An 8,822-nucleotide genomic window follows, 5' to 3' on the forward strand; every position below is an offset into this window, starting at 1 on the left:
GATGTAATAGTCTATTGATTCCTGACCAGAAATTTTGTGGACTTTGTTGATTGGAATGTTGAAGTTGAAAGAAGAAGTTTTTTTTGTCCAGTAGTATGGTGTAACTTGGAGGCCTACTTTGTATAATAAGGCTACGCCCCCGCCCTTCTTGTGAAGACGATCCATTCTTATGATACTATAACAAGGAGGGGTGATTTCATAGTCTTGGGTTGTTGGTTTTAACCATGTTTCAGAAAGGCAAAGAATGTCAAAGTCATGTATTTCCAATAGGGCATGAAGGTGAGTCACTTTGTTATTGACACTTCGTATGTTTAAATGAGATATGAAGAGGGAGTTAGGAGGCCCAGTAGGGGTGTGAAAGGAAGAGGGAGGGGGTTTATCTGGGTTAGCTGATGTAAAAATGGAAGGGCCAGGATTGGGATGAATGTCACCATCAAGTAGGAGGTGAAGGTGTAGTCTAGGTGTGTGAATTAAAAAAGATTCAATATGTTATGTGCTCTTTTTATTTGGTGGTGTTTATAGCTAATGTGGGTGACTCTATGATACTTTGGGAGGAGGTAGTTAGTTACAGAAGTAATGTTGATGTGTTTAAGAGTATCCGATGAGGATGATGGGGAAGTATCTTTTGTGTGCAGCTGGAAGTTAGTGAAGCTAAGATGTTCGTAGGCAGTTAGAACATAAGGAAGGAAAAGGAAAGGCAGAATTAAGAACAGGAGTAGGGGTTTGAGGTGAGTCGATATGGGATAACTAGACACAGTGCTGAAGTAGTAGAGGGTGGGGAGTAAGTAGGTAAAAATAGGCTCAATTGTATAAGCAGCAAACCATGATTTAATAGAAACAGGAAAATTATAGAAATAAAAAATAGGTTCAATTGTGCAATCAGCGGACCATGATTTAATAGAAACAGGAAAACTATAGAAATAAAAAATAGGTTCAATTGTCCAAGCAGCGAACCATAATTTAATAGAAACAGGGAAACTATGGAGGAAAAAAAAAAGTGTATGAGACATGCAGAAAATACCTGCCTTAGATCACTGTAGATTCTATTGTAAAGGAATGAATAAGTATTTCTGTAGAGATAGGAAGTTATAATGCATACCTGAAGCTTCAAAGCAAGACATCTTGTACAGGGTAGACAAAGCAGCAGGTAAAGACAAAACTTCACGCAAAATGGTAATACAAAGATATAAATGGAGTATCATATTAGTCATTGTATGTATTATTACATATTGTTATATTGCATTAATGAATGTACTGTATGTAACTGATGCAAAAGTTACCATTGGCAGTTAGCAATCTGCATGTGGCTTCTGTATAGTTGGGTTTGAATGATAACAAACTGTAATTGGTTTTGTTCACCATAATGTGAAGAACATGGATTCATGTGAGGAATATGGCTTTATGATTTCCAGTAAGTTAGTTATACTAGGACTCCACAGTCCACAGCGTATGATGAAGAACCATCATTGGTAGTGACTGTTCTGTGTTCGGTTGTTGCACATTAGGATGTGAATGGCAGTTTGTTCCGTTACTGACTGTGCTGTTGTCATTTTCCTTACATTCTGTTTGTTGTACATTAGGAAGTGAATGGCAGTTTGTTCCGTTACTGACTGTGCTGTTGTCGGTTTCCTTACATCTGAGTGTTGGAAAACAGATTTATTGCTGGCAGTGACCAAAGCTGTACCTTGTAGGGTACAGATGCACAGGGCTGCCTCTGATACTGACTGAGATGCTTTGGTGTGTGTGTGTGTGTGTGTGTGTGTGTGTGTGTGTGTGTGTGTGTGTGGTTGCTGACGATGACTAACTTGTACCTTACTTTCATACCCCAGCATAGAGAAAATGCTCCATCTTTGGTAGTGATTGTACCAAATCCAACTGTCAAACAGTTGGATACCTGACTGTGTGTGGGTTTGGTGTTAGAGTGGAGTGAAGGCTTATTGCTAGGAACAACTGAACGGAACTTCTCAGTAGTACCAGAACTTCTCTGTAGTATACCTCAGTGTAGTGCAGAACAGATTGGGCAGTGGCAAAAGGACAGAAAGTTAGTTCATGAAATCTATACAACAAATCACTGTTTCTTTCTGCTTAAGATTTTTATAATCCTTCCTAGATTCCTTGAAGTAGAAATTAAAAAAAACTATGATCTTATTTCAGGTACCAGAAACCTTTGATGATGTTGCTGTTGATTTTTCAATGGAAGAGTGGAAGATGCTGAGCAAAGAAGAAAAGGAGCTACATCGAGATGTGATGGTGCAGAACTTTGATCACATGGTGTCCCTAGGTAAGGATGGTGATATCACAGGGAGGTGATGGTGCAGAACTTTGATCACATGGTGTCACTAGGTAAGGATGATGATATCACAGGGAGGTGATGGTGCAGAAACTGTCATCACATGGTGTCCCTAGGTAAGGATGGTGATATCACAGGGAGGTGATGGTGCAGAACTTTGATCACATGGTGTCCCTATGGTGCAGAACTATGATCACATGGTGTCACTAGGTAAGGATATGCACAAGGAGGTGATGGTAGAGAACTGTGATCACATGGTGTCCCTAGGTAAGGATGGTGATATCACAGGGAGATGATGGTGCAGAAACTGTCATCACATGGTGTCCCTAGGTAAGGATGGTGATATCACAGGGAGGTGATGGTGCAGAACTTTGATCACATGGTGTCCCTAGGTAAGGATGGTGATATCACAGGGAGATGATGGTGCAGAAACTGTCATCACATGGTGTCCCTAGGTAGGGATGGTGATATCACAGGGAGGTAATGGTGCAGAACTATGATCACATGGTGTCGCTGGGTCAGGACAGTGATATGCACAGGGAGGTGATTGTATAGAACTATGATCACATGGTATCACTAGGTAAGGATTTTGGTATGCACAGGGATGTGATGGTGCAGAACTGTGAGCACATGGTGTTACTAGGTAAGGACAGTGATACAGTAAGGTGACAGTGCAGAACTGTGAGAACACAGTGACAGTAGATGAGGTTAGAAACTGCTTGTATTCTGACTGAGGAGGGCTCTCAAACAGTCTGAAAATATATCGCTGATAAGCATAATTCTTGGCACTTTAACTTTTCAGAGTTCTGCATTGTCTTAATTTTTTGCCTGACTGAATTATTTTATATATTTGCTGCCATTGTTTTTTGTTTCTTGCCCCCCCCCCCCCATTCCTGTGGTGGTGTTAAAGTTTATCAAACTAGTCTAACAGCTTTTTTGTTATCTGATTGCTTCAAGGCTTGCTGATTTAAAATAGCCCGTTTGCAAATTCCTGTATACACTGTTAGATACTCCTTGTGTTCTGACTGAAGAGGGCTCTCAAACAATCTGGAAATATATCACTGATAAGTATAATTCTTGGCACTTTAACTTTTCAGAGTTCTGTATTGTCTTAATTTTTGCCTGACTGAATTATTTTATATATTTGCTGGCATTGTTTTTTGTTTCTGATCTCTTCTGAAAATGTTTTTCTCCCTTCCACCCACCTACCCTATTCCTGTGATGTTTGTTATAGTTGGTGGCTTTGCAGTTGCCCGCCCCTACTGTAATTATGATCTGGGACACTCTTCCCAGTCTAGTTCATTCTACCTAATACAGAGAGACCATTTGAGAAGGCCAACCCACTTAGGTTTTTAAGCTTGAATTATCTTCTGCTCCTCTTTTCTCCCCTTGCACTTTATAAACAAAAACAAATCTTGTGTTCTGACTGAGTGTACTTCTCAGCTGATAACTATTTTTTGGCACTTTTTAACTGTTCAGAGTTGAATAAAACAACAATTGAATGTAGTTCAGAATACAGTTACAAGGAATTGCATTTATTTAAACTGTATGTGCTTTAATACTGCTACACACGCAAGTGTGCTAGCTTGCACTGCACTTGAATTGTTTTTAGTGCTGTTTTAGTTGCTTTCTGAAAAGAAAAAATCTAAGCTAGTTTCCTGCCTTTCCTGTAACTGGTCTAGTCCGGATACATATTTGCTGTATCCAGGACTCTTGGTAAGCTTCTGAGCCCCCCAAGGCTTTCTGTGTTGGAGGGAAGCCTTCTATCTTATCACTGGGAGTGGTAAGCAGTAGGTAGCCTATCTACCAAAAGAGGAGTGGTTTCTGGCCCAGAAATTGTAGTTTATTGGCCGTTTGGGCAGTTTTTCCATGTCTTTCAACTTTCTGGTTTAAAAGTCCAAATCTGTGCTTGTTTCCCACCTTTCCTACAACTAATCTAGTCCAGATACAGATTTGTTGTATCCAGGACTGTTTGTAAGCTTCTGAATGGTGCCAAAGTCTGCTCTTCAATTTTCTCTTAGATCTGCTAGTTCTCTCTCTCCTGCACTTTTACTAGCTTATTAGTTTAGCACTTTACCGGGCTTCTTGTAGCAATTATTGTAGCACACAAAAGTGCTACCAGCACTATACGTTCTACAAGGAAACACCTCCAGTATTTATTAATGCCACCCCTCCAGGCATGTCTAAATGTCAGTTCCCTGTGTTTCTCCTGAGGCAATCTAGCAACTGCCTAATGTACACTGACAACCCTCTCGTCTTACCTTCCAACACTCAGACTTGTGAGAGATGCACTTATATTTCCAAATTGGAAGCCACACACACTCCAGTCAAGACCGGAATAACTGGTCAAGAGGAGAATGTCACCACTTGCACCATACCACATGGAACACATAGTCCTCCAAAACACACACCATCACTGCCTTCATATAAAAACACGGACCACATACCCACCTTTATGGAGGCTCTCAATAAAAATCTACCCAAACAGCAGAGACCTCCAGGGCAAAAACGAACTCGACCACCACAGCACAACACTAATCACGAGACACATAACGCTCCTAAACAGTGTGCCACTCAACCAACCCCTAAGGCAAAACTGCATGCCCAACACACTAGTCAAAAGTGACTCGATAGTGAGGCACACTGATGTCCCACTCACTAGGTTGAATAAGGAGAAAGTAACAGTCAGGTGCCAGATTCCGCCACATAACCCACGCACTCAGGTCCCTCAACAACAGGTACAAATATGACTCTGTCATCGTACATGTGGGTGTGAATGACCTGAGATGTACCTCCCTGGACTACATGAGAAGAGACATGGAGGAGCTCTCGGATTATGTAGCCCAGGTGGGTATGACCCTAGCCCTGAGCAGCATCCTACCATCACCCAGAATGATACCACAGTACAAGCAGAAAATTATTGATTTCATCACTTGCTGTTATTCTAAAGGGATCCAGTATCTGTCTGCCTGGGACGACATGATGGACAGACCTCGATGTTTTACCAGAGATGGCCTGCATCTGTCACCTCTGGGCTTCCGGATACTGGCCAGGGCTCTTGCCACCCTTATAGCGCCTTTGTTACGCAGTGTTTGAAAGACCAAATTACTACCATAACAGCTACAAACAAATGCAATCTGAGAGTCATGCTGCTCAATGCTAGAAGTCTAAATCTCAAAATGCACTCGCTCGAAGCACTCCTTAAAATGGAGAACATCGACATTTGTGCTGTAACAGAGACCTGGTTCAAGGCAGCAGAAAGCATCCCTGCACTACCAGACTTTAACTCATGCCACACTTTTTGGCCCCAGAACTTGTACTGAAGCTCTAAAGGCGGTGGTGTTTCCAGGATGCGCTCACCTCCTGACTGGTAGCCCTGCACAACGCATCTGAGATACTTCAGCTGCAGCTAACATTGGGTAAGACAGCGATTCAGGTGATAGCCTGCTATAGGTCCCCAGCCATGTCCCAAGACTCACACTCCATGTTCCTAAGCACCTTGGAGAATATTAGGTCCAACCTAACACTCTCATACTGGGCAACTTCAACCACCCCACCATTAACTGGGAAAACTACTCATGTACCAATACACTTGCCCAATGCTTTCTGGAATTCATTAATTCCAGTGCTCTGGACCAGCTCGTTCTTACCCCCACTGGAGGTAGCAACATCCTTAAGTGGGTCATTACTAACATGGGCAACCATTGCTCTACACCAGTAGTCAACTCCTCCCTGGTTAGATCCAACCATAAACTAATCACCTTGGATATCCACATCCTACCAAGCCCCCCACGAAGGTAACCACCATGAAAAACTTCTCCAAAGCTAACTATGGGCTACTAAAAACAGAGGTGGCTAACTTCATGGCACCCATGCAAATGGAGAATAGTTGCATGACTGCCGAATCATACACAAATGCACTGTACGAACACGTACACAAATGCATGGATTTCACCATACCTAATAGAACCAAGACGCTCTCCTCAAAAAAAAAAAAAAGGAAGCCAATCTGGTGGTCCCCTGCCATAAACAAAATCTACAACAGAAGGAGGAAACTGATGCAGAATAAGGCAAAGTCCCAAGACTGGAAAAACTCCCTTATCAGCATCAACAAAAGGTTGAGATCCCTCATCAAACCCTCTAAAGCTAGCTATGAAAACAGAATTGCAGCAGATAATAAAGACAACCACAAGACCTTCTATAGTTATGTAAAGAATCTCCATGGCAGTACCCAGATTTGCTCTGAGCTACTGCACAATAGTACCTCCTATACCGAGCCAACAGATATTGCCAATATAATGGCCGACAGAATCAGTGCTAACTTTACCCCCCCCTCAAAGGACCAATCACAATACCAGTAGATTGCCAGGCACCAGTATTACTGATGCACAGGTTAAAACAGCACTGTCCAAGGCCAAGAATACAGCTTCTATGGGATCTGACAATATCCTTGGCTGTGTTCTACATGAACTGCAAAGTGAACTGGCACCTCACCTGTGTGTCCTGTTCAGTCACAGCTTTACCTCAGGCTTTTTCCCTACCGAATGGCGCACTACTACAGTCATTCCTCTCCACAAAGGAGGAGCGACTACAGACTCCGGGCATTATCGCCACATTAGCCTGACGAGTCTTATATGCAAAGCTATGGAACGCATCATCATGGACCTAATAAACAAGGATACAGGGAATCTCCAAACTCTGGATCCTACACAGTTTGGTTTTGTGAAGGGTAGATCATGCCTGCTCAACTTGGTCGACTTCTTTGAGTCAGTGACCAGAGCTGTGGATGAAGGCAAGGTGGTTCATACAGCCTACCTTGATCTGGGCAAGGCCTTTGATACCATTCCCCACTCAGGAATCATAGAAAACTCACTAAGCTAGGCATCAACCCCTATATCATTAGGTGGGTTGAAAAGTGGCTCACAGATAGAACCCACAGTGTGAAAGTAGCTGTATCCAAGTCATACTGCCGACCAGTAACGAGTGGAGTCCCACAGGGTTCGGTCCTGGGTCCTCTCCTGTTTGGTATCTACTTCTCTGAAGTCCAGGCCAACATGAAGGGACTCTGGCTGACAAAGTTCACAGACGATTATAAGTTGGGAACTATTATTAATTCCCCAAGTGATGTTGACATCTTACAGAAAGGCCTCAATGAGACCAAAGACTGGTGTCAGAACCATGGCCTTAAGCTCAATTCCAAAAAATGTGTCATCATCCCTGCACAGTGAGTGATGTTACAGAACTGTGGTCACATGATCTCAGTAGGTAAGGATGACAATCACACAGCTAGACAGGGAGTGATGTTACAGAACTGTGGTCACATGATCTTTGTGGGTAAGGATGATAATCGCAGAGGTATACGGGGCATGATGTTACAGAACTGTGATCACATAGTGTCAGTAGGTAAGGGGATAATAACAGAGCTGCACAGGGAGGGGATGTTACAGAACTGGGATGCCATGATGTCAGTAGGTAAGGGGATGATCACAGAGCTACACAGGGAGGGCTGTTGCAGAATTGTGATAATACCGTGTCAGCAGGTAAAGGGGATAATCACAGAGCTACACAAGAAGTTCATGTTACAGAACTGTGATCACATGGTGTCAGTAGGTAAAGATATGGTAATCACAGAGCTGCACAGGGAGGTGATGTTACAGAACTGTGATCACATGGTGTCAGTAAGGAAGGGGGATAATCACAGTGCTACACAGGGAAGTGATGTTACAGAACTGTGATCACATTGTGTCAGTAAGTAAGGGGGATAATCACAGTGCTACACAGGGAGGTGATGTTACAGAACTGTGATCACATGGTGTCAGTAAGTAAGGGGGATAATCACAGTGCTACACAGGGAGGTGATGTTACAGAACTGTGATCACATGGTGTCAGTAAGTAAGGGGGATAATCACAGTGCTACACAGGGAAGTGATGTTACAGAACTGTGATCACATGGTGTCAGTAAGTAAGGGGGATAATCACAGTGCTACACAGGGAGGTAATGTTACAGAACTGTGATCACATGGTGTCAGTAAGTAAGGGGGATAATCACAGAGCTACACAGGGAGGTGATGTTACAGAACTGTGATCAAATGGTGTCAGTAAGTAAGGGGGATAATCACAGTGCTACACAGGGAGGTGATGTTACAGAACTGTGATCACATAGTGTCAGTAAGTAAGGGGGATAATCACAGTGCTACACAGGGAGGTGATGTTACAGAACTGTGATCACATAGGGTCAGTAAGTAAGGGGGATAATCACAGTGCTACACAGGGAGGTGATGTTACAGAACTGTGATCACATGGTGTCAGTAAGTAAGGGGGATAATCACAGAGCTACACAGGAGGTGATGTTACAGAACTGTGATCACATGGTGTCAGTAAGTAAGGGGGATAATCACAGTGCTACACAGGGAGGTGATGTTACAGAACTGTGATCACATGGTGTCAGTAAGTAAGGGGGATAATCACAGTGCTACACAGGGAGGTGATGTTACAGAACTGTGATCACATGGTGTCAGTAAGCAGGGGATAA

This window comes from Protopterus annectens, chromosome 16.part0 (assembly GCF_019279795.1).
Source record: "Protopterus annectens isolate FY-2018-M chromosome 16.part0, PAN1.0, whole genome shotgun sequence".
Classification (NCBI taxonomy): domain Eukaryota; kingdom Metazoa; phylum Chordata; order Ceratodontiformes; family Protopteridae; genus Protopterus; species Protopterus annectens.